This window comes from Prionailurus viverrinus, chromosome D2, assembly GCF_022837055.1.
Source record: "Prionailurus viverrinus isolate Anna chromosome D2, UM_Priviv_1.0, whole genome shotgun sequence".
Classification (NCBI taxonomy): domain Eukaryota; kingdom Metazoa; phylum Chordata; class Mammalia; order Carnivora; family Felidae; genus Prionailurus; species Prionailurus viverrinus.
The window spans coordinates 11,415,687-11,442,716 of NC_062571.1; the positions used below are offsets into that span (position 1 = coordinate 11,415,687).

At 40.3% G+C, this 27,030-nt stretch overlaps 1 protein-coding gene across 1 annotated transcript in view; it reads right to left on the minus strand.

Moving 5' to 3' along the window:
- RYR2 (ryanodine receptor 2) overlaps positions 1-27,030 on the minus strand; it is a 756,803-nt gene that overhangs the window by 404,457 nt on the left and 325,316 nt on the right. The window lies entirely within an intron of this gene.

The following is a 27,030-nucleotide window of genomic DNA, read 5'->3' on the forward strand; positions in this document are numbered from 1 at the left end:
ACATTTTGGGCCAGCTAATTCTTTGCTGTGGGTGGCTGTCCAGTGCACTTAGGATATTCACTGATTCCTGGACCCTACCAACCAAATGCCAATAGTACTTGTCTCTTCTACTCCCCCTCCCCAGTTGTAACAACCAAAAATGTTCCCAAGATATTACCAAAATGTCTTCTGGGGGACAAAACCATCCCCACTGTCAAGCTACTGGTTTAGATTAGTGGCTCTCAATCTGTAGTATTAGAATTATATTGCAGGCTTTTTAAAATACAGATTGCTGGAACCAATCTGTTGCTACCCCCAAGTTCCCGATTTAGTAGATCTATGGTAAGGAGAAGAATTTGTATTTCTAATAAGTTCCCAGGTGACATTGATGCAACTGGTCCACATTCTGAGAATCACTGGACTAGAATCATTATTTTATTAGGGCAGTGATTCTTGGCCTCGGTTGTATACTAGAATAATCTGAAAAGCTTTACAAACTCCAACGCATAGACAATTCTCAAATCAGCATCTCTGGATATATACTTAAAAATAACAAATAATAAAATATAGATGTAATGTGTATATATATGTATATAGATACACAGATTTTTAACTCAATCACGACCTTTAATAAAGATCTTGTACTTGGCCATAAAAAAAACCTTTATCAGATTTTTTTAAAAGTAAAGCCATGTACTCATCCTATTTTCTAATTATAACCAACGAAAATTGGAAATAAATACTAAAAAGATTTTTAAAATCTAACAACTTGGAAAACTCAGTAACTCTTATAAATAATTCATGGGTTAGAGAGGAAATAGAAATTAGACCTTATCTAGGATGTAATGAGGACAAGAGTACTTCAGAACAAATCTATGATTCACAGGTAAACTTTGAAAAATTTAGGCCTGAAATCCCTGGATTATTAAAGAAGTAATGACCAAAAAAAAAAAAAAAAAAAACAAAAAAACCTTAAGAGTTGTCTGAAGAAATTAAATAGTGAACAAAATAAACCAACAGAAAATAAAGAAGGGATTCTATGATGTATTTTTAAGATAAGTAAAATGCAAGAAAGCAAATGATATAAATTTTCTGTACAACAATAAATCATAATAAATCTATTGCATGTATGTATGTATATACGTATCTATGCAGAGGTATTATCTATATGAACATGGAGAAAGTTCTTGAATAATGAACACCAAAACAGTAATGTTAATCACATAATAAAAGTTATGTAGGAACTAAGCTTGAAACTAAAATGTACTCGAAGATAAAAACAGTATTAAGTAATGTTTACGTACAATTGTATATATCATATATAACAAGGTATAGGAAGAATTATCCTTCAAATGTTTTACTCCCATCACTTCTCCTTTATTAACTGAATTTAACAATGACCTTTTATTATTTGTATAAGTAGAAATCTAATGATATTTTAATTTGGGGGGAAATTAACACTTAAAACACAAATATAAAGTCAAAAGGAAAGTTGGAACCTCCTTTCTGGATATTTGTCTCCTGAAGGGACTTCTTGCCTTTCATTATTTCTATTTTTTTTAAATGATTCATCAGCAAGTGTAGAAAATCCAATGACCTGCAATTCTTCAATGACAACTGGGGAAATCTTTGCTTTTATACAGAGTCTGCCATATAAATACATGCCAAGTGCTGAATGTCACTGGTTGTCATATCAAGTAGGCATTGGCTATTTCAGACTGAAAAGTAACCTTACAATATCAAAATCCTAAATGTAGTAAGGATCTCAGTCCATCATAAATGACACTAAGGACATGTAAACTTATTTAAAAACTGGTCCACTTGGAGAAATCCACCTGTTCTATGAAGCGATCATCCCTTTTCCCTGCAATATGTCTCAAGTATCAAGTTTAAAGATCCACAAGTTTACCAAATGGTATTAGAGACCATATTTAAACTCATACAACTAAATGATCATCTTCATAGCAAGTGTTTCTGTCAACAGGAAGACTAAGAAAAGAGAAAGATTCTCTAAGAAAGCGAACAGACCTATAGCAACAGCACCTATGGGCTCAGTCAGCATCACATGAGATTTCAATGCAAACAGCGTCAATGACACGAAAATGCAAGGGAAGGTCATGCGGATATGAAACAACAAGGTGCTTGTGCAACTCTCTGTTCACTGAAAGACTATCTTTGCAATGAACCAAAACAATGTTACAGCTGATAAGAAAAACATGTGTTAATATAACTGGCCATTGGTATCCCTTGTAACAGAATTTTTTTTTTTTTTCCAAAGAATCTTCCACCTCATGATTCAGTAAAACTCCAAGTCACTCAGGGTGCCTGGGTGGCTCAGTCGGTTAAGCGTCCAACTTCAGCTCAGGTCATGATCTTGTGGTTCACAGGTTCAAGCCCTGTGTCAGGCTCTGTTCTGATAGCTCAGAGCCTGGAGCTCGCTTTGTGGATTCTGTCTCCCTTCTCTCTGCCCCTCCCCTGCTTGTATTCTTTCTCTCTCTCTCTTTCTCTCTCTCTCTCTCTCAAATAAATAAAACATTTTAAAAAGTCTTTAAAAAAACTTCAAAGTCACTGTAATTTCACTGACTATGAATTTTTAGTGCACCTAACAGGGGCGTCTGGGTGGCTCAGTCAATTAGTTAAGTGTCTGACTTCAGCTCAGGTCATGATCTCACAGTTTGTGGGTTCGAGCCGCGCATCAGGCTCTGTGCGGACAGTTCAGAGCCTGGAGCCTGCTTTGGATTCTGTGTCTCCCTCTCTCTCTCTGCCCCTCCCCTGCTCATGCTCTGTCTCTCTCTCTCCCTCTCTCTCTCTTTCAAAAATAAATAAACATTAAAAGAAAATGTGCACCTAATAACCGACCGTGTGTGCCTTATTTGACAATACTTTGAAAAATTCCAGGCTGCAGACTGCAAGCTATGCCTACATAACACATTATCTCCCAGTATAACACGCTTCATTAAGGAGCTCATATTTCAGGTTGATCACATAAACTGCCTGGAGAGGCCCTGTAAGGTTATTCTTGTAATAAGTACAAACTTTCCCTATTATGTCATCAATTCCACTTTTCATCAGTAGTATCACAGTGTCACTGAAATAAAAGTAGTCAGCTATTTTTGTGTTTTCAGCGATAAAATACAATGTAAGTCTAATCTCAACTGTTGGACCATTTCTTTCTCAGTAGAACGCACGCCCTTTGACAGCCAGGATGGGTCCATCCGAGGCCCGGAAAAAAACGAGCATTAGCACAGTAATAAAAGCACAGCCCCTCCAAGCTCTGCACTGTGTAACAGTTTGGCATATATTGGCATTTATTTATAAGGATTTTATAAGATACACAATTCCAATCAGTGGACTTTAGCATAGAATCGTAAAACACGATCAGTAAAAGATTCTACGCGGTAAAGAGAAGGCTTCACCCTACAAGGAAACTACTTTTTCTCCCTGTGAGCGCTGTCCCGGAGTGTCTTCACTCGGTGACATCACAGTCACTAGCTCACGTCTATGACAAGGCCCCGAGAAGTTGACAAATCGCTCTCAGGCTGGACTGTAACTAACTTTCTGAAGACGTCTCTTCTTTGTGTGAACTTGTGTGAGGATGCAAAGTCACTGAACTTCTCCGTGCCTCCTGTCTTCACATGCAAAATGAAGCTAAGGGTCATTGGGTTGGTGAGAAAGGAATGAAAGACAGAACCCACCTAGACATCATGGAGGAGCCTTTGCCCAGCAAATGTAGCTCTGGGGGTTTGCAGGAAGACGAGGAATATGGCGCTGTGTTTACTGTTTCTAAGTAAGGTGTTAAAGACTCAATATTGCTTGTTGAATTGAACTGCCGTAGGACCATATACTGGTTTATATGCAAAGGTATAATAAGTCCTAAGTTATGAAACTGCTCAGAACAAGATAAGAAGCAAAGAAATTCACAAACAACTCTGTAGGACTTTTTTTGGCATCTGCTGTAGGATCCTATAGAAAAGTCAAGCTCTGAAAATCAAATATACATTACGCAGATCAAAGAGATGCTTTTTTTTGCCCTAGCTACCTTCTCCCTCTTGCAAAAACCTACTTCTTTTTTTTTATTTTGAGAAACAGAGTGAGTAGAGGAGAGGCAGAGAGAGAGAGAGAGAGGGAGAGAGAGAACCCCAAGCAGGCTCCGTGCTATGGGCACAGAGTCCAATGTGAGGCTCCAACCCATAAACTTTGAGATCGTGACCTGAGCCGAGTCAAGAGTCGGATGCTTAGCTGACTGAGCCCCCCAGGCACCCCACAAAGATCTACTTCTGAAGGCACCCACTCTGGCATCCTAACTTTGGCTCTCCACACAGGATTCCCAGGACTGCTGGGGCTGACAGCCCATCTGACACTTTCACCTCCACCATCGAAAGGAATTCTAGAACAGGGTCTGGCAAACTTTTCTGTAAAGGGCTAGACTGTAAATACTTGGGGGTAAATGGGTCTTAAGGTTTCTTTCATATTACTTAACTCTGAAAGCAGTATGGGTAATATGTCAAAAAATGTGCATGTCTATGTTCCAATAAAATTTTATTTAGAAGAACAGGCAAGGGGCTGGATTTTCTTTTTCCAGTTTTATTTGTTTTGAGAAAAAGAGCAGGGGAGGAACAGAGAGAGAGAGACTCCCAAGTAGGCTCTGTACTGTCAGTGCAGAGCCCAATGTGGGGCTCAAACTCATGAACCATGAGATCATGACCTGAGCTGAAATCAAGAGTCGGACTCTCAACCAACTGAGTCACCTGGGCACTCCAGCAGTGGGCTGGATTTGACCCACACACCATAGTTTACAAAGCCTGATCTAAAAGATCCTGCCCACATTATTGGCAATTTTAACCTCTGAGAGAGCCAGCTAGATGAAATCTGAGGTCTGGAGATTTTCATCACTGTGTTAGGGTTCTTCAGAGAAAAAGAACCAATAGGATATAGATAACTCCTAATATATACATAGGGCTTATTTTTATATATATTATGCTTATATATAACACATGCATAATAAATAAATGTGATATAGTAACCATTAGTATGAAAATAAATAGAATATTATAAATATCTAATTATGTAGAAAGAATTTTTATATGAGGAGTTGGCTCGAGCTGCCAAGCCCAGAGATCTACAGCTGGTAGCTGGAAACCCAGGAGAGCTGTATGGTATAAGTTCTAGTCCATGTCCAAAGGGCTGAGAATGAGGAGAGCCAACTGCATAGTTCCACTCCAGAGAGTGCCAGGTTCAAGGCCCAAGAAGACCTGATAGTTCAGTTTTCTGCTTCACTCAGTCTATCAACTTAAATATTAAACTTGGGGCGCCTGGGTGGCTCAGTCGGTTAAGCATCCAACTTTGATTCAGGTCATGATCTCACGGTCCGTGAGCTCAAGCCCCGCATCGGGCTCTGTGCTGACAGCTCAGAGCCTGGAGCCTGTTTCAGATTCTGCGTCTCCCTCTCTCTGACCCTCCCCCGTTCATGCTCTGTCTGTCTCAAAAATAAATAAATGTTAAAAAAATTTAAAAAAAATATTAAACTCATCCCCAAAAACCCTCACAGAAACACCCAGAATAATGTGTGACCAAATATCTGTGCACTCTGTGGCCCAGTCAAGTTGACACATAAAATTAAACAACAAAATAAGGAATTGAGAGAAAATCCAAACTATCTTGAATCACATTTCTTTTTCATTTAACTTTTGTTACCGCTTGCTTGTTTTTGAAAGACAGTACGTGAGGGAGGGAGGGGCAGAGAGAGAGGGAGACACAGAATCGGAAGCAGGCTCCAGGCTCTGAGCTGTCAGCACACAGCCCCATGCGGGGCTCGAACTCACAAACTGCAAGATCATGACCTGAGCTGAAGTCATATTACTTAACTCTGAAAGCAGTTAACAGACTGAGCCACCAGGGTGCCCCAATCCTGAGTCACATTACTAAGTCTGGAACTAACGTCTACATTGTGAGTGATTCTTCTTCTTCACAAGGTAATTACAGATAAATTCAGGGTTTCAGAGCACATGACTCATCCCCAAACACTTGAGTTTGATCAGTGAAGTATGAGCAATACTTATATCTGAATTACAGATATATCTGTATTTTATCTTATATACTTATATCTTATATACTTATAAGTCTTATATCTGAATTACAAAAAGAATAATTATTTTCAATATCTGCTTGTCTTTCTTTTCTTTTGTGATCCTCATTCCTAAAATGATACTATTCAGGAATTCTTTGTTTTCTATTATTGTGTAACAACTGACCACGGACTTACTAGTTGAAAACAATATGCATTTATCAATCCCGTGGTCTGCAGGCTGGAAGTCTGGGGGAAGCATAGCTGGGTTTCCAGCTCAGGGCCTCACAGGCTGAAACGAAAATGTCGGCTGGAGCTGTATTCTTGCCTGCAGCTCAGGGTATTCTCTCTCTCTCTCTCTCTCTCTCTCTCTCTCTCTCTGTCTCTCTATATCGTAAGATTTTATTTTATTTCTTTTAGTAATCTCTATGTCCAACGTGGGGCTCAAACTCACAACCCCGAGATCAAGAGTTGCATGCTCCTCCATCTGAGCCTCCATCTAAGCTCCCTGGTGGTTGGTTGGTAAAAGTCGTTACTCGCAGCTGTATGACCAAGGTCCATTTTCTTGCCAGGTCTCCATTTCTTTCAACAACTAAAGTCTGCCCTTAGATCCTGGGCACATAGCCCGCTCCATCAACCCTCTCACAATATCTCAGCTTACTTGTTCAAGGCTGACAGGAGAATTTTTTTTTTCACACTTTTAATCGCTGACTTCAACAGGGCTCAGTCCCTTCCATTAAAGACTCACCTGATTAGGTCAGGCCCACCGAGGAAAATCCATCCTTTGATTAAGTCAAGGTCAGCCCATTGAGAAAATATATTTGCAACACATTTTCCAGGTTTTTATACAATGTAACCTCAGCGTGGGAGTAAAGCCCACCATATTCATAGTCCCACCACACACACAAAAAAGGAGGGGATATTACAGAGTGTATACAGCAGGAGGGCAGGAATCTTAGGGGCCACCTCAGAATTCAATCTTCTATTTGTCCTCTCCTTCAAAATTTTCCTCCTTTCTTTTGAGTTAAACATTTTTTCATTATTGTCATTCTAGCTTCTCTTTAATATTTTACATTCTTTTACTATGTTTTCCGTGATTACTATAAAGATTACAATAAGTGTTCTTGCTTATTAAAAATTATTTAATTATGGGGCGCCTGGGTGGCTCAGTCGGTTAAGCAACTGACTTCGGCTCAGGTCATGATGTCACAGTTCATGGGTTCAAGCCCGGCATCAGGTTCTGTGCTGACAGCTTAGAGCCTGGAGCCTGCTTTGGATTCAGTGTCTCCTTCTCTCTCTGCCCCTCCCCCATTTGCGCTCTGTCTCTATTTCTCTCAAAAATAAATAAAATGTGAAAAAAAAATTAAAAACAATTATTTAATTACTAATTTTACTACTTCCTAGACAACACGAGAATTGTCATTTAGTTCTATTCTCCTGACTTGTGTGCTACTTTTACAATGAATTTTGTTCACTATAGTTTTTAAATCCAAGATTTATATATAGCTGGCATCATCAACATTTTGCTTAACTGATGGTCTTTATAAGTTTTCCTCATATTTGCCTTCCTTCTGCTCTTTTTTTCTCCCTTTCTGTATCTCCAAAATTATTTCTGAGATAATTTTCTTCTACTTGAAGGACACCATTTAATAATATGTCCTTGACTGTGGGTCTACTGATAACGAATTCCCTTCGCTCAGTCTTTTTTTTTTTTTTAATTTTTTTTTCAACGTTTATTTATTTTTGGGACAGAGAGAGACAGAGCTTGAACGGGGGAGGGGCAGAGAGAGAGGGAGACACAGAATCGGAAACAGGCTCCAGGCTCTGAGCCATCAGCCCAGAGCCCGACGCGGGGCTCGAACTCCCGGACCGCGAGATCGTGACCTGGCTGAAGTCGGACGCTTAACCGACTGTGCCACCCCAGGCGCCCCTCGCTCAGTCCTTTTTAAAAAAAAATCACCATTTTACTAGATAAAATGGTTGTCAGGCGGGTAGTCATTTTCTTTCAGCACTTTTACGTTTCTATCCAACGTCTCTGAATGTTTCTTATATGAAGTGAGCTGTAAATCTTACTGTTGTCACTTCAAAGGTACTATACCTTTTTTCTACATTTTTAAAAAGTTTTTCAATTTGCGTTTACTTTCCAGCAGTTTTACTTTTGTCGTCCTAAGTATTTTTACTTTTTATCTGTCTTACTTAGGGTTCACAGTCCTTCTTAAACCTGTGGCTGAGGGGAGGCTGGGTGGCTTAGCCAGTTGAGCGGCTAACTCTTGGTTTCAGCTCAAGTCATGATCTCATGGTTCTAGAGTTTGAGCCCAACATCAGCCTCTGCACTGACGGTACAGAGCCTGTTTGAGAGTCTTCCTCTCCCCCCTCTCTCTGCCTCTCTCTCTCTCTCAAAATAAAATAAACTTTTAAAATATATATTAAAAAAAAAAACGTGGCTTAACATACCTAATCAGTTGTGGAGAATCCTTAAGCAAGTTGTATTAAATATTGCCTGTGCACTGTGTATTTGTAAGCTCTCTTCTTCTTCCTCTGTCTCCCTCTCACCTTCTCCTGCTGCCCTTCCCTTTTATGCCCTTTTGTTTTGGGACTCCAATTACATGTATGAGAGAACATTCTTTATTTCCTATCTATTTCTTATTCTCTTATATATTTCCTAGTCTTTTAGCCATCAGTGTTTCCGTCTGGATTCTTCTGACCTGATTTCCAATTCACTAATTCTCTTTTCAGCTACTTCTTTTTTTTTTTTAATTTTTTTTTCAACTTTTATTTATTTTTGGGACAGAGAGAGACAGAGCATGAACGGGGGAGGGGCAGAGAGAGAGGGAGACACAGAATCGGAAACAGGCTCCAGGCTCCGAGCCATCAGCCCAGAGCCTGACGCGGGGCTCGAACTTACGGACCGCGAGATCGTGACCTGGCTGAAGTCGGACGCTTAACCGACTGCGCCACCCAGGCACCCCATCTTTTCAGCTACTTCTAAGCTGATGTTAAATCCATCTATGAGTGTCTAATATCAGTTAATTTTCATTTTTAGAATGCCTAAAGGATCCCTTTTTATAGTTTTCAGTTCTCTACCAAATTTCTTCATCTTCTCTTTTAATTCTTAGGCCATAATAATCATAAATATTTTATTTCATTTTTTAAAATATTTAATGTTTATTTTATTTTTGAAAGAGAGAGGCAGAGTGTAAGCGGAAGAGGGGCAGAGAGAGAGGAAGACAGAATCTGAAACAGGCTCCAGGGTCTGAGCTGTCAGCACAGAGCCTGACGCAAGGCTTGAATTCACGAACTGTGAGATCATGACCTTAGCCAAAGTTGGACACTTAACCAACGGAGCCACCCAGGTGCCTGTAAATAGTTTAAATTCTATTTGTGATCATTCTATTATCTATGTATCCACGAACCGTGTGCCTTTTTCTACAGTGTGTGTTTGCTCTCGCACCTTGGTCAACTCCCATCTTATACACCTGTGTTGTGTATAACAAAAAATTTGGCTGACCTATGTCCCTGTTCCTAGGAGAGAGACCCTAAACCCCTGGAATTTCCCAAGTGACAGAAGTGGCTTTGTTATTCATGAGCCCCTCAGATTACAACTCAATTTAGGCTACCAAGTGCACTCATAGCAGCCCCTCAATAGCTTCACTGTGGGGTTGGCCATGCTGGAAAGACCAATGAGAGGACGAAAAGCTGGAGGATGAATCCAGCCTGACCCCTGTGGGGAGTGACAGGTGCTGGAGACTGAATTCAATCATGCCATCGAATATTTAATCAATCATTGCTACATAATAAAACCCTGATAAAAACACTTTGGAACCAAAGCCTAGTGGAGATTCCTGGACAGTGGACACATCAATTTTAGATATGTTGACCCATAGAGAAAGGGCAGAGCAGCTGTGCAATCATGCCCTCCCAGACCTCACCTTATGCATCCCTTTAGCTGGCTGGTATCATGTGTATGCTTTACAATAGGACTGGCATCATAATATGATAGGGAAAGACAGGATAAAATAGAGAGGGAAAGGTTAGGACCTGACATCCCTGGGGGGAAAACACATATTTTAGAACAATGCTGGGAGCGTGACCACAGCAAACCCCCTCGGGTGTAAGGGTCCTCCTAAAAATGCAATAGACACCACCCACCCCTCTCAGGTTTCCCTCAAGAATTTGACAAGAGACCTAATTAAAAATAAGCAGTCCCTCATAAAACATATGACCCACAAGGAACGGTATGGCCATAGACCACCCCTCATACAATGGAAATGAGCCAATCAAAAGGGAATGACTAGGCATTTAGAGGTATCTAGCCAATAAGGGTAGAACCTCTGAAGGAACAAGGGGGAATGGAAGGGACTAACCAGAACCTTATTAAACAAAGACCTTTGCCTGCAGTCACGAGCATTCACTTTTGAATGCCCCCCCCCACTCCACGTAAAGAGAGCTTTCCTACTGTTCTTACTTTCTGATCTCATACGCGAATAAACATTTGCCTGCTGCTCATTTTATTCTGTGTCCACTTCTTCATTCTTCAGAGGGGATGAGACAACGAATCCCGGGTATTGTAAAAAAAAAAAATCGTGCAGTAATAATTATAGCATTTTCTTGATTTCCTGAATCTAAAGGAGTTGGCTGAGGGGAACCCTCAAATTTGTAGCCAGTTGGTTAGAAGCACAGGTGATGTGAGGATACCACCCCCAATTTGTGTCTAGAGTCTGAGATAAGGGTAGTTTTGTACAGAACTAAGCTCTTAACTTGTATGACCTGCTAACTCTGAGTAGTCAGTACCAGAAATTCACTGTAGTCTACCAGCTGGGGTGGAGACAAAAGAGCTAGTTTAATTTTCACTATCAGACGTTATGTAAAATTATAGAGGTCATTTGAGTTCTATGTGTTACTTTCTCCCAAAAGATGTACTTTTTTTTGCTTCTGGCAGGTAAAATGATCTAGGGTTACCAGCAATCTCACATCATCTTAATCCAAATAGCAACTAATATTATTTGAGGCTGAGTCTTGAATACTTGTGAGGGCTGGTCTATTTCTGGTTCACCTTCAAGGGCACAGCTCTGGAAGCTATACCTATACCTCTGAAAGTGCCTCTCCTCGGTGGGGGGGACGGGGGTGGGCGGAGGGTCTTGGGGCTTTCATCCTCCTCTACTCTGATTCTTCCCACAGCCCTGCTCCTCTTCCCAGCTCCTCAGCCACTGAAACCCCCTGGAGAGACGAGGTTGCTCCAAATGCTATAAACTCAGTTCTCTGGTCTCCTTGTATTTTGGGACACTGGCCCTCACATTTTGACTGCTTTTTTTTTTTTTTTTTTTTTTTTTTTTTTTTTTTTTTTTGCTCTGAGTTATCTTCAAACAGATTTTAGGGGATGGTTTACCTTTTTTAGTTTTTCTCAGGAGGACCTTGGTTTGAAATAACCTATCTACTATTATTACCAATTTCACTTTTAAAAATTTTCTTTAAAATACAATTATTTTCAACTTTGAGTCCATCCGGCCAATGGGGAATTCAAGAGCTCATTATTCTTGCTAGAGTGGTGCAGCAATTTCAGACATGGGGTAAGACCGGTTCACTTGTTAGATCTCCTATACACACATGCTCCCTTCCAGCCTGAGGGCTACTGATTTCTATTCACTGAAGAGGCATGACATTTTGCCAAAGTGAAAAAAAAACCCAGAGCCATTCCCCTCTGACTTCTTGCCATCTCCTTATGAGCTAAGACAAAATGGGAAGTAGAAAGCTATCAGGTAGTAGACGGCTGGTCATCCTGAAAGTGGAACCCAGTAAAAATACTCCCTCCCCAGTCTCTGCAGATGTCTTCAAAATTTGTTTTGAACTAACACCACAGAAATATATAATCAAATATATTCATTTATTCAATATAATCAAATATAATCATTTGATTATAAGAAAACATTATTAAAAAACTGTAAGACAACAAGCTGGACAACCTAGAAAAAGTGGATAAATTCCTAGAAACCTACAACCCTCCAAAACTGAATTAGGAACAAATAGAAATTTTGAACAGACCACAATTATCAGCAACAAAATTGAAATCAGTAATTAAAAAAACTCCAAACTGGGGCACCTGGGTGGTTCAATCAGTTAAGCGTGCAAGTCTTGGTTTCAGCTCAGGTCATGATCTCATGGTTTGTGAGTTGAAGCCCCACATCACGCTCTGTGCTGTCAGCACAGAGTCTCCTTGAGATTCTCTTTCTCCCTCTCTGTCTGCTTCTTCCCTGCTTACTTCCTCTCTCTCTCTCAAAATAAATAAACTTAAAAAAAATTAAAAAAACAAAAAATTAAAAAAACCCCTCCAAACCAACAAAAGTCTAGGACCAGATTGCTTCACAGGTAACTTCTACCAAACATTCAAAGGAGAGTTGATATCTGTTCTTCTCAAACTATTCCAAAAAAAATAGCAGACGAAGGAAAGCTTCCAAATTCCTTCTAAAAGGTCAGCATTACCCTCCTACCAAATCAGACAAAGACACTACAAAGAAAAACAAAGGAAGAAAACTAAAGGATAACAATATCTCTGATGAACATAGATGCAAAAATCATCAACAAAATAGTAGCAAGTCAAATTCAACAACACATTTAAAAATTCATTCACCATGAACAAGTGGGATTTAATCCAAAAATGCCAAGGGTGATTCAATATTTACAAATCAATCAATATGATCCATCACATTAAGAAGTGAAAGGATAAAAGCCATATGGTCAGCACAACAGATGCAGAAAAAGTATCTAACAAAGTACAACATCCACGATAAAAACTCAATGAAGTAGATATGGAGGGAACACACCTCAACATAATAAAGACCATATATAAAAAACCCACAGCTGACATCATACTTGATGGGGAAAAACTAAGATCTTTTTCTCCTAGATGAAGAACAAGACAAGGATGCACATTCTCATCATTTTTATTTGATATAGTACTGAAAGTCTTAACTGCAGCAATCAGTCAAGAAAAAGAAATAAAATGCATCCAAATTGGTAAGAAAGAGGTAGAACTATTTTCAAAAGACACGATGCAGCAAACTAAAGATTCCATTAAAAAAAAAAGCCACTAGAACTGATAAATGAATTCAACGAAGTCACAGGATACAAAATTGACATACAGAAATATTTTGCATTTTTTCCATTTTTTTTTTAAATTTTAGAGAGAGAGCACATATGTAAGCAGAGGAGAGGGGGAGAAGGGAAGAGGCAGAGAGAGCCCCAAGCAGGCTCCATGCTCACTGAGAAGCCCGAAGCAGGGCTCCATCCCATGACTAAAATCATGACCTGAACTGAAATCAAGAGTCAGTCGCTTAAGTGACTGTGAACCATGGAGGCACCCCATGTTGCATTTCTATACACTAATAATAAAGAAACAAAAAGAGAAATTAACAATCCCATTTAAATTATACCAAAAATAGGGCACCTGGGTGGCTCAGTCGATTAAGCCTCCATCTTTGGCTCAGGTCACGATCTCACGGTTCATGAGTTGGAGCCCCGTGTCGGGCTCTGTGCTGACAGCTCGGAGTCTGGAGCCTGTTTCAGATTCTGAGTCTCCCTCTCTCTCTCTCTGCACTGCCCCCCAACTTGTGCTCTGTCTCCCTCTCTCTCAAAAGTAAGTAAACATTAAAAAATTTTTTAAATCATACCAAAAATAATAAAATACCAAAAGAGTGAAAGAATTATACTCTGAAAACAATAAAACAATGATGATAGCAATTTATGATGACACAGACAAATGGAAAGATATTCCATGCTCATGGACTAGGAGAACAAATATTGTTAAAATGCCCACACTACCCAAAGCAATCTACAGACTCAATGCAATTGCTATCAAAACACCAACACAGGGGCGCCTGGGTGGCTCAGTCGGTTAAGCGTCCGACTTCAGCTCAGGTCATAATCTCACGGTCCGTGAGTTCGAGCCCCGCGTCAGGCTCTGTGCTGACAGCTCAGAGCCTGGAGCCTGTTTCAGATTCTGTGTCTCCCTCTCTCTGTGACCCTCCCCCGTTCATGCTCTGTCTCTCCCTGTCTCAAAAATAAATAAACGTTAAAAAAAAATTAAAAAAAAAAAACACCAACACAGAACAAGAACAAACCATCCTAAAATGTGTATGGAACCACAAACGACCCTGAATAGCCAAAGCAATCTGGAAAAAGAACAAAGCTGGAGGTATCACAATCCCAGATTTCAAGTTACATCACAATGCTGTAGTAATCAAAACAGTATGGTACTGGCACAAAAACAAACACATCGATCAACAAAACAATAAAAAACCCAGAAATGATCCTGCAATTATATGGTCAATTAATCTGTGACAAAGCAGAAAAGAATATCCAATGGGAAAAATACAGTCTCTTTAACAAATGCTGCTGGGAAAATGGGACAACAACATGCAGAAGAATGAAACTAGACCACTTTCTTATACCATACACAAAAGCAAACTCAAAATGGAATAAAGACATAAATGTAAGGGGCACCTGGGTGGCTCAGTCAGTTAAGCATCTGACCCTCAGTTTCAGTTCAGATCATGATCTCACGGTTTCATGAGTTCGAGCCCCACATCGGGCTGTGCACTGATGGTGTGGAGCCTGCTTAAGATTCTGTCTCTCCCTTTCCCTCTCTCTCTGCCCCTCCCCTACTCATGCTGTCCCTGTCTCTCTCAAAATAAATAAACTTGAAAAAAAATTTAAAAAGCCATAAATCTAAGACCTGAAACCATCAAAATCCTAGAAGAAAACATAGGCAGTAATTTCGTTGACACCAACCAAAGAAACATTTTTCTACATATGTCTCCTAAGGCAAGGGAAGCCAAAGTAAAATTAAACTATTGGGTCTATATCAAAATAAAAACCTTTCACACGGTGAAAGGAATCATCAACAAAATGACAAAGGCAACCTACTAAATGGGAAAAGATATTTGCAAATGATATATCTGATAAGGGGTTACTATCTAAAATATTTAAAGAACTTGTACAACTCAACACCAAAAAAACCACAAACAATCCAATTAAAAAATAGGCAGAGGAAGTAAACACATATTTTTCCGAAGACAATATACAAATGGCCAACAGACACATGAAAAGATGCTCAACATCACTCATCAGCATGGGAATGCAAATCAAGACCACAATCACATATCACCATACACCTGTCAGAAGGGCTAGAACCAAAAAAGACAAGAAATGACAAGTGTTGGTGAGGATACAGGGTAAAAGGAACCCTTGTGTGATGTTGGGGGAAGTGCAAACTGGTTCAGTAACTGTAGAAAACAGTATGAAGGTGCCTCAAGAAGTTAAAAATAAAATTATCATATGGTCCAGTAATTCCACTACTTGGTATTTACAAAAAAAAAACCCAAAATATAATTTGAAATGATATATGTACCTCTCTGTTTATTGCAGGATTATTTATGATAGCCAAGATCCTGAAGCATCTGTGATTGTTCATCCACAGATGAATGAATAAAGATGCGATACATATACACAATGGAATCTTACTCAACCTTAAAAAAGAAATCTTGTCATTTCTAACCATGTGATGGATAGAGTGTTTTATGCTAAGAGAAATAAGTCAGTCAGAGAAAAACAAATACCATATGATTTCACTCGTATAGACTTTAAGAAACAAAACAAATGAACAAAGAAAAGAGAGACAAACACACACACTTTAAGAAACAAAACAAATGAACAAAGAAAAGACACACACACACACACACACACACACACACACACACAAAAGACTGACTCTTAAATACAGAGAACAAATTGGTGCTTGCCAGATGGGATATGGATGAGGGGATGGGTGAAAAAAACTTTGCTGGAAGATACCTGTAGATTCACATGCCGTTGAAAGAATAGAGAAAAGTATTTCTGAACATTTTGTTCTTGAACTTGTCTAGTTTCTCCTAACAATAATGTTTTTAAAAATATAGAAGTCTCTCATCAAGAATATTGGCTTTGAGGGGTGCCGGGGTGGCTCCATTGGTTAAGCGTCTGACTTCAGCTCATGATCTCATGATCTCAACATTCGTGAGTTTGAGCCCCACATCAGGCTCTGTGCTGACAGCTCGGAGCCTGGAGCCTGCTTCGGATTCTGTGTCTCCTTCTTCTCCCCCTCCCCAGCTCACGCTCTGTCTCTTTCTTTCTCAAAAATAAACATTAAAAAATTTTAAAATATATATATATTGGCTTTGATACAATCCCCAATCTTATATTTACCCAGTTCTGCTTTTATTACATTCTACACCATGTTGTCATTTGTGTTAGTTCCTGATCCTCATCAGTGGGAAGGTCCTGTGCCACAAAGAATCCTCATATTCCGTTTTATAACTACATGCTCTTCCTCCTCTCTCCCCGCTCTCGCTTCCCTAACTCTGGACAACCACTCCCTTCCATTTCTAAGCTTCAACATTTCAAAAATGTTATAAAAATGGAATCTTAGAGTATGTAAGATGCTTGGATTGATATTTTTCACTCAGCATAATTGCCTGAAGATTCATCCAAGTTGCTATATTGACAGGGCACTGCTCTTAATTGCTGAGTAATATTCTCTGCTATGGTTATACCACTGATGGTTCAATAATTCATGAGCTGAAGGACATTTGGGGTGATTCCAGTTTTTGGCTGTTACAAAAAAGCTACTTCACACTAAATATTTCTGTATATTACATTTATACACAATACTGTATGTAAATATATATATATGTGTACATACATACATATATATACACATATATATGTGTATATATACACACACACGTGTGTGTGTGTGTGTGTGTGTGTGTGTGTGTGTGTGAATACAGTTTTCATTTCTTTGGGATAAACTCCCAGGGGTCAAATTGCTAGGTCACGTGGTAGTGTATGCTTAGTTTTTAAAGCAAGTGTCAAAATGTTTTCCAGAATAGGGGTACCACTCTGCAAGCCATTTATGAGTGGTTCAGTTTCTCTGCATCCTCACCAGCACTTGGCTATCAATATTTTTGTTGGTTTTGGTCAATCTGTATATTGATGATGCCTAATGATTATTAGCCATTTGCCACAATGACTAATGATGCTATACATTTTCTCATGCGCTTACTTGCAATCTATATGCCCTCTTCGTGAAATAGCAGCTCTTGTATTTTGCCCATTTTTTAATGACGTTGTTTTGTTGTTGTTGTTGTTTTGTTTTTTACTGCCAAGCTTTGAGAGTTCTTTATGTATTTTTAGATGTTAGTCCTTCATTGGAATTAGGACCTGCCAATATTTTCTGCCCCTCTAGAACGTGTCTTTTCATCTTCTCCACATGGGCATTTATAGAACGAACACAAAGTTTCTCATTTCGATGAGGTCCAGTTTATCAATGTTTTCTTTTCATGAAGTTGTGGTTTCAATGTTAAGTTTTAAAAGTCCATGATCCTCAAGATTTTTTTTCTATTTTTTCTGAAAGTTTCATGGTTTTATGTCTTACATTTCTGTCTTTGATCCACTTGGAGTTCTTTTTTTGTGTCAAGTGTGAGGTTTGGGCCAAGGCTATTTTTTATTATTATTATTATTATTATTATTATTATTATTTTTCCCCCTTGGGCATCCATTTGCTTCATCCAAATGTCTTTTAAGTTGAAAAATCCCTTCTCATTTTCTTTTCTTTCAGAAACAATCTCTCTCCCTTCTAAGACACTAAAGCACAACAACTTCCTTGAACTTAGTCTTTAGGGAATACAAGTCAGAAAGCGAAGTGCCTTGTACAAAGCTTAAGCTTTCTGGGAAGTCACAAACCTCCCCTTTGGGGGAAAAAAAACACAGGCACCACTGATTGCTTATGTGGGGAAGAATAAGGGAACATACTTCAAAAAAAAATTAACATCACAGAAATCACCCCACAGACAAAATCTTTCCACATTGTCAAGTGTGTGAATTTTCCAGGAAGAATCTGTAATGTGCATCAGATTGTCAAAGATACCCACAACCACCCAATTATGTTTTGAAAATCATGGTTTTCAAGGCTCAGATGCCCGCTACAAGAACGGGGACCCCTTCCATGGACTGATTTGAAGTCAAGGTGCTTCCGGTAGAGAAGACTGAGCCAAGGATGTGGGACTCCCAGGCCCCGAAACAGTATTCTGCTCATTCAGGTTGGTAAGCTGGTTTAGTTAAGACACCTTTTCTTCCCCTCCCCAAAGCAAAGCAGGTAACAGTCTTTCAAGAGTCACCAAAATAACACAAGTGGGGGACCTCTGACCCTGCTGAGTTAGCCAGAGTGGGAGTCAATGCAGGCACCCCACTGCTCTCCTTAAACAACCCAAAGCACACGACTTGTTTTTTCTCCATTTATTTCTTTCACAAATGCAAAAGAATAAGCATTTGTGTGCAGATGCCCACATACATGGCACTATCTAAAAGGTGTACAAGAATGCAGGATGCTACCCTGGCTGAAAAGTAAATAGAAGAGACGAACAATAGGAGACACCGATCGCCAATAAAGATAATAAATGGCAGTATGTGACGAGCGTCATTATTTGTATGGGGCAGTTAAAGACAGTCCCACCACCAGCATGGCCTCAACCAAATTAAGTTCAGCTGTGTTAATGCATTACCAGACCCTGGAGACTGAGGCTTCTTCTATGAATCCTCTGCAAAATAATTAGGTTCACCAAAACATTACTCACACAGAGCTTCTACTGACAGTTGATACCGAATAGCAGATTCAAACCGATTAGTGCAAAGAGAAGAATGTTTGACTAGCTCGTACAGGCTAACAAGCTTATTGCTTCAAAATCAGAGATGGAGAGAGATTCCTTCCTTCCTTGAGGAAGACTGGTAACCTTCCTCCAAGGGCAGAATGGTAAGAGATGCTTTCTACGATGCAATTTTTGAAAAGATTGTGTTGGCCTTTCCCAGATTAACACTCACTTCTTCCTGAATGTAGTATTGAGATCTCACCAGACAGTGAATTCCTTAAAGACACAGGCTGGCTCTCATTCAAATGCCAACAACATAAAAGTCCCTTAATAAGCATTCATGGCATTGAGTGGAAGGGACTGAAAAGCAGGCCCAGGATTAAAAGGTGATTTCAGAATAAAATCCTAAGTGTTGGAGTTTACGAATTTTTCACAGTAGAATTTGGGCGTTGGCTGCAGTCTCCTCCATGCCTATGAGGGCGTTTGCCTCGGCCGCAGGTGCTAAAGCAAACTGTCAAAAGTGTCTACACAGCAACAGTGACCTCAAGAAGTACACATCTACCCGGTGTTGAGAGTAACATTATGTCTCCACTTGGGGGCTGAGTCTGTGACGATATGTCTATTCAAGTTGCTGTCCAAGAGAAAACAGGGATGTTTTGAGAGGATACATCAGAATAAATGCACATGAATCACCGCAAATTAAAAACAGCATAGATACTATAGAGAAGCATGTAAATAGGACTAGAGCAGGAAAACAGCAAAAATATGTCGCTGCTCTTACCTTTCACTCCACCCAAAATACAACCACAAAGTCATCTGGAAGTGAAAAAGGAGAAGCTTTCCTTTCTTTCCTTCTTTCTTTCTTTTTTTTCTTGAAAGATACTGCTAACATTCAGATTAAGTGAAGAAACAAAACAGGGCCAAGTGAAAAATCGTCTTGAATTTCATCGAGAAAATAACTGGAGTATTTTTTTATTTTTATTTTTTCAATATATGAAATTTGTTGTCAAATTGGTTTCCATACAACACCCAGTGCTCATCCCAAAAGGTGCCCTCCTCAATACCCATCACCCACCCTCCCCTCCCTCCCACCCCCTCATCAACCTTCAGTTTGTTCTCAGTTTTTAAGAGTCTCTTATGCTTTGGCTCTCTTGCACTCTAACCTCTTTTTTTTTTTTTTTTCTTCCCCTCCTCCATGGGTTTCTGTTAAGTTTCTCAGGATCCACATAAGAGTGAAAACATACGGTATCTGTCTTGCTCTGTACGGCTTATTTCACTTAGCATCACACTCTCCAGTTCCATCCACGTTGCTACAAAGGGCCATATTTTGTTCTCATTGCCATGTAGTACTCCATTGTGTATATAAACCACAATTTCTTTAACTGGAGTATTTTTTTAATGTTTTGTTTAATTTATTTTTGAGACAGCATGAGCAGAGGAGGGGCAGAGAGAGAGGGAGACACATAATCCGAAGCAGGCTCCAGGCTCTGAGCTGTCAGCACAGAGCCCGATGCAGGGCTCGAACTCATGACCTGAGCCAAAGTCAGATGCTTAACCCACTGAGTCACCCAGGCACCCCTGAGGATATTTCTTTTTTAATGTTGATTTTTTTAAATTCTATTGTCTCTTTTTTAATTCACTTAAGTGTATAGAACACTTCAATTATTGTTGTTGTTGTTTTTAATTTTTCCTGAAATCCAATCGTTTCAATTCCTGTGAATATTTTTAATCTTTTGCCTTCAAGACCTATACTTTTTCAAATAGTGCATTCTAGCCCCGTCATTCCTTGAGCATGTGGGTTATAGACCGAGTCAGGCTGCTAAATGAGGGCAGGCTGAAATAAGGCCCTGTGCTGTCTGCAGTCTGCAGGGAGTTTAAATTTGGGGAAAAGAGTGAACCTCTCTCAAGGGAGAAGAGGCACAGAAGAGAAAATAGCTCTCCCGATATGTGTTTACTCTTTCATCAAAACTGCTTAGCAAAGCCATCCAGCTCCCATAGCCAGGCTGCCAAGGTACATACGGGTCGTGAAGGGGAACAGGTGCCTGAGAAGCCCTCATCAGATAACTTTATCTCTTTGAACATTTAGGAGCACAGAAGGCAGCTTTATAAGCTTCCTCCGAGGTGGTGACCGAGGGCGTACCAACCCGGCAAGGATATTAGTCATCCGATTGTGTACACAGACATAAACCATGCATCTCTTTCCAAACCAGACTGCGAGACACTTAATTCATGGTATCAAACCCATCTCACTTCTTATCAATTATTTACAACTAAAGCTCATTAAATCACCAAAATATCACAAAAGGGGCAAGGAGGCAAAAAATATTGTCATGCATACATATGGCACAGCTTTTGCCTGCTGAGTCACATGCTGGAAAGCAAATGCAGCATTTATTTCCAGATACTGTCAGAAACAATAACTTAATTGTCCTCCACTGGCAAGTAGGAAGACAGAGCAAGCATACGCAACAGTAATGCCTGATAAAACAGAAACAGAACCACCTCTCTCTGCGGATCAAGCTCTCCCTCCCGCTCTCTCCCTCTCTCCCTCTCTCCCGCCCTTCTTCCCTCTCTCCCTCCCTCGAACACACACACAAACACAAACCCTCTCCGCTCCTTTGTCTCCTTTATTTTTCTCCAAAGCCCTTCTCATCACCTTGTATATTATCTGTGGGTGTATGCGTATGTGGGTGCATTTAGAAATAAGTGCATTTATGGTTTCGTTGCCTCATATCCCCACTAGAATGTAACCTCCTTGAGAAAAGAGACATCGCATCTTTTTATACACTGCTATAACCCCAGCACCCAGAACATGATAGTCATTCCACAAATCGTTACTGAATGAATAAAACTACCCATGAACGACACAGCATAACCGGTTTTAACATACAAATGGTGCTTTTAAAAAAACGTTCCTCTAATAACCGGTATCCAAGTCAGAGATCCCAAATAATAGTTCCCAATAATATTCCCCCAATTTTTCCACTTTAAAATTCACTAACTTAAGCACGTGGGTGGCTCAGTCAGCGTCTGACTCCTGATTTCAGCTCAGGTCATGATCTCATGGTCTAGGAGTCAGAGCCCCATGTCGGGCTCTGCAATGACAGCGTGGAGCCTACTCGGGACTCTCTCTCTCCCTCTCTCTGCCCCTCCTGTGCTCATGCTCTCTCTCTCTCTCTCTCTCTCTCTCAAAGTAAATAAAACTCAAAGAAAATTCTAAAATTAGAATTAAGTATTAAGTATTAAGAATTAAGAATTTAAGTATTAGAATACTTCAAAGTATGGCATACTTAATTCAGATAGTGCGTATTTCATGCATAAGTAAGTGTATGTGCACATAAAGGAAATGCCTTCGCTGATATTTTATTACGCTTCACATAAAAATGGACTGAATAGGATGCAATCCAGTGATAGAATCTAGGGCAGAAAATACTCCCCATGTAAAATATGTCATGCTCAAAATGAAAACTGATAATCAGATTTCAAGCTTCCAGAATGAAAGCTTATTTTTAAGTAAATAATTAAACCACGATATTGCTCTGACAAATCCCCATCTCTCCTTAATATATTCTCACTATCTAAAGAGTCTGGGTCAGAACTAAAAAATTACAATTTAAAGCTGATACTCAAAGTATCCCCCTTTGGCCCAAATGCTCACAACCTCTATAGATTATATTTTTACTGTTATTTAGACAACTCGCATACCTGTGACTTTAGAACCACAGGGTCTTCCTGGAAAAATCTCAAGAAATTTAAGGGGCACCTAGGTGGCTCAGTCGGTTAAGCCCCCAACTTGGGCTCAGGTTATGATCTCAGGGTTCGTGAGTTCAAGCCCTGCATCAGGCTCTGTACTGACAGCTTGGAGCCTGGAGCCTGCTTCGGGTTCTGTGTCTCCCCCTCTCCCTGCCCTTCCCTCACTCACACACACACACTCTCTCTCTCTCTCTCTCTCAAAAAATAAACAAAACAATCTTTTTTAAAGAAATTTAAAATAAAACTATCGTGATGCTATATTTCATGAGTAATGTCAGAATTCAATCCATAAACATAAGATGAGCAAGAAGAATGAAGAAAACCTATGAATTTAGTTTAGCTTGAGTAGGAGCTCAGTCCGCCATTCAGTTCCACTTAACTGTATGGGCCACTGTCTGCTCTTCGTTCTAAGAGTTTTTATTAATACCCTCATGAGAATGCCTAGGTAATTACTTCCACATACAAGCCTAAATGTGAAGAGGAAACTAAAGATAACTCCATTGGTCTCTGGTATTACAGAACCCATCCCCAAACTGCATGTTCAATTGCTATAATTATAGCTGTGTCTATTCAACAACCGTCAACGGATTGGGGCACAGGCAGGACGACGTATCCATTCGGGAACAAGGCACTGATGACCGGCACGTTCCTAAATTACTCGAAAGTAAATGTCGCTTCTGGCCATCTCCTTACTTCCACTTCTTATGACAAATCTGGTTTGACCTCAGTTCTTTGACTTTCACAACGTGACGCGAGTACTGAGCGTAAGCAGATCACAAGTATGGCACAGAGCTGTGAGGTAAAAGAATTCTTTCACATATTTCCCTAGAATTCCTCCAGGTTTCAAGTGGCTGTCCAAAAATCAAATTATTTCCACTTCTTTTTTTTTAAAACGAATCAAAATATATATTCTTCGGTTATCATGATGCATTTCTCCCCCAGCAGAGATTCAAATCAATTAAAGAGCTACTGTCTCCAGACTGAGTTGCCCTTTGCCCCCCGCCCCCTGCCCCCTGGGTCACTGAAGAGACTGAAATGACTCCGGGTCAGAACAAAGGGGGATAAAGACATGTCGACACAATGATAGTAACAAGACTTGAGTGCAGTGCGAATGTAAAATTTAAGAAATCATTTTTCTTGTGACATGCAACTAAATGCCCAATCTCACTATTTCACCAAGACAAGTCTAACTATCCTTCCTTAAGCAACACCCCTTAGGTTGCTGCTGCCTATTTCTGACTCATTTTCTCCCTCAAGCCATGATCTGACATCTCTTTAAATCTAATTTCACCCGCATAAACATACTGTGCACAGGGCACAAACGGATGTGTTCTTACTGACATCACTCCCTAGAAAGAGCAGTGATTTGCCGAACTGAATACATATTGAGAGTAATTTGACACAGACATTAACAACATTAACTCAAGAATGATATGAGAAAGGACAGATGTCAACATGTATGCAATGGGACAGCAGATCCAGAACAATAATAAAATATCTTTGAAATGCCCGCTAGTTTTCCCTGCAGTAATAACCAGCTACCTACACAATCAGTAGAAAACCCACCCTATAAATGCCCCGCTCAAGAAAACACCTATTTAGGGGCGCGTGGGTGGCTCAGTCCGTTGAGCGGCCGACTTTGGCTCAGGTCATGATCTCGCGGTTTGTGAGTTCGAGCCCCGCGTCGGGCTCTGTGCTGATGGCTCGGGGCCTGGAGCCTGCTTCGGATTCTGTCTCCCACTCTCTGCCCCTCCCCCATTGTGCTGTCTCAGTCTCTCTCAAATAAATAAATAAACTTAAATAAAAAAACAAACACACACCTATTTAACCTACAGGTTCTCTAGTGTCCAGGAGAACTGGAAAACTGTAGTCATTGCCAGTGAGCTTAGCTGAGGAACTCTGGGGTCTCTCTGCCACTGAATATTCTCATCGGAGGATGAAAATATTCAACTATTCAAACAAAAACTCTGCTCATCCATTTCTGGCTTCTGAACCTTAGCAAGAATCAGGAGTCCTTCCTCACCCACACCTACTCCATTCAATTCAAAGAACAGAGGATTTTTCTCGATATAGTTTAGCCTCGCTTCCTCCAAAGCCTATGCTCTAGTAAGCTTTCATCCACATGCCCAGGGTCCCTCAGATTCTCCCATATCTGACTAAATCCTGCTCTTCCATCTAAATAATAATGACAGCGACAGCGAAATCTGCTGATCTCTTATTGCGCATCAAGTATTTTCCACGCATTGTCCCACTGAATCTTCCCAGCTCATACTTAAGCTGCATTTCACAGTGGAGAAAAGCAATTCTTAAAGAAATTAAGTCACCTGCACAAGTCACCCAATTAGGAAGTGGCAGAGGTGAGGCCCAAACCCAGGTGTGTGTAGCTCCAGAGGCTTAACTACCAATCTCTCGTGTCTGTAGAAACAATAGAAGGGCTCTAAGAAGCATCACTTGCTCTAAGTGCTTCCTTTAACAAATCAGAGAATAAATTCCCCAATGACTAGGACAGGACCTCTTTTTGCTCCTAAGTTTATATAAACATATCACCGCATTTAACACACCTGCCTCCCAATCTTCCCTTGGCTTCCATGACTAGCCTCCCTGGTTCTCTACCTGGCTACCATGCAGACTCTTCTTTGCCTGTCCACATCCCAAATGTCAGCGTGCTCTGGGATACCATCCTTGGCCTCCTCTCTGGAGGAGAGGCCTATTCCAAGGCTTTGCGGCCTTTTTAAAGCAATGCCCCAAACTGATCAACACATCCCCCTAATTCCAGCTCTGCCCTCCCTATGTAGGACCCTCATTCCTTCAACTATCCCCTGGGCACTTGGACTTTACATCCAGGTCAAGCTCTAAGTAAATGACTCAAAAATTCCAACTTCCTGCTTAATGTCCCACGGACCCTCTGTAGTTACCAGTATCCAAACTTTACTCTAGCCTTACTATGAAAACTGAATGTCTCCTAATAATCTTTACCACCATCTCTCTTTACTCAAGCCAGAAACAGCAGGACACCCTGGATCAGATACACTCCCTCATGCTCCACACTGGTTTATCTCTAAACCAGTCAACGTGACCTAAAATGTCTCTGTTCCAGATAGAGCTCTCCATTCTGATGGCCACCCTCCAGGTAAAGCTTCTCCCTTCCTCTTGCACGAGTGCCTACAACAGCCTTCTCCTGGTTTCCCTGATTTGGACTCTCCTCATGGGTGACCCAACCTCCTCCTGCCCGTTAAGACCTACTATTCCTTTACAAGAGACCTGACCATTTCACCCCCACCCCACGCTCCTTCCTAACTACCTCAGAGTAAAAACGAGCCCATGGTAATGGTACCAAGGATCCTTCAAAAGCTGACCACACTGCTCTCTCTTGTCTGGTCTGTACCTCCGATTCCATCCTGCTCCCGGTCACTCTGGAAGAGCAGCTATTTCCACAATACATCCCTTTGAGTCTTCTGTGTTTTCTTCTGTTTGGAATTAATTCCTCAAACCAAGTGCCTTTTGAATTCCCTCTCATCTTGTAGACAAACCCTATCAACACCATCAACATCTTCTTCCCAACTTACTACCAGTGGCATTTTTCATTTAGGGAATTTTCCAGGCTGTGCATGCCACTCTTCACCATAAGCCAGGTCTTCCTGGTAAGAGAGGTACAACTACAACCGAGGCCTCAAAGTGACTTTTCCCAAGGTTAAACAGCTAGTTAAATGAGTATTAACTTTCAGCGTGCCTGGGTGCCTCAGTTGGTTGAGCATCTGACTCTCAATTTCGGCTCAGGTCATGATCTTGTGGATGGTGGGATCGAGCCCTGTGTAGGGCTCTGCACCAGCTTTGGGCAGCCTGCTTGGGATTCTCTTTCTCTCTGCCCCTCCCCAAGTTGCTCTCTCTCCCTCCCCAAGTTGCTCTCTCTCCCTCCCCACCCCTCTCTCTCTTTCCCAATAAATAAACTAAAAAGAAAAAGTGAGTGTTAACTTTCTAAATGTTCTCTATATCAAAGTTACAAAACTGAACATGTATTAAATAATAGTCGCCTCACTATATAGGTTCATATTATGAGAAATGTCCAAAGACTTAAAAACACATAATAAACCATCCACACAACGTCTTCTCTCATAGTACTCTCATAAATGTGTGTTCAACTCACTATGGATCCATTAATTCATAAAGCAAAGCACGACATTCAAACCATCCTAAATATTCTATGGTTTTGGATTATTTATGCACTTTCCCCAGTGACTCCCCAGAGGACTTCAGTCTCAGCCCAGTACCAACAAATATTACCATCAGAGAGGTGTTATAATCACATAAAATATTAGGGAGAGTGGTCGATTTTATCATGTATGTCAGTAAGTGGGAAGTAATAGGAAAAGGTCCCAAACTTTTGTGCAATTTGAGAACTCTGACTTTAAAAGTGAATTTGAGACTAAACATGCCAGAAAGAAATCAAAAGTAAGGAACACGTAATGAAGCTTTAAGTAGTTTAATGTGTTCACTCCTCCCACTCAGTGTATTTTAGTCCATACTTCTGACCATGTTTTATTTATATCAAAATTTTCA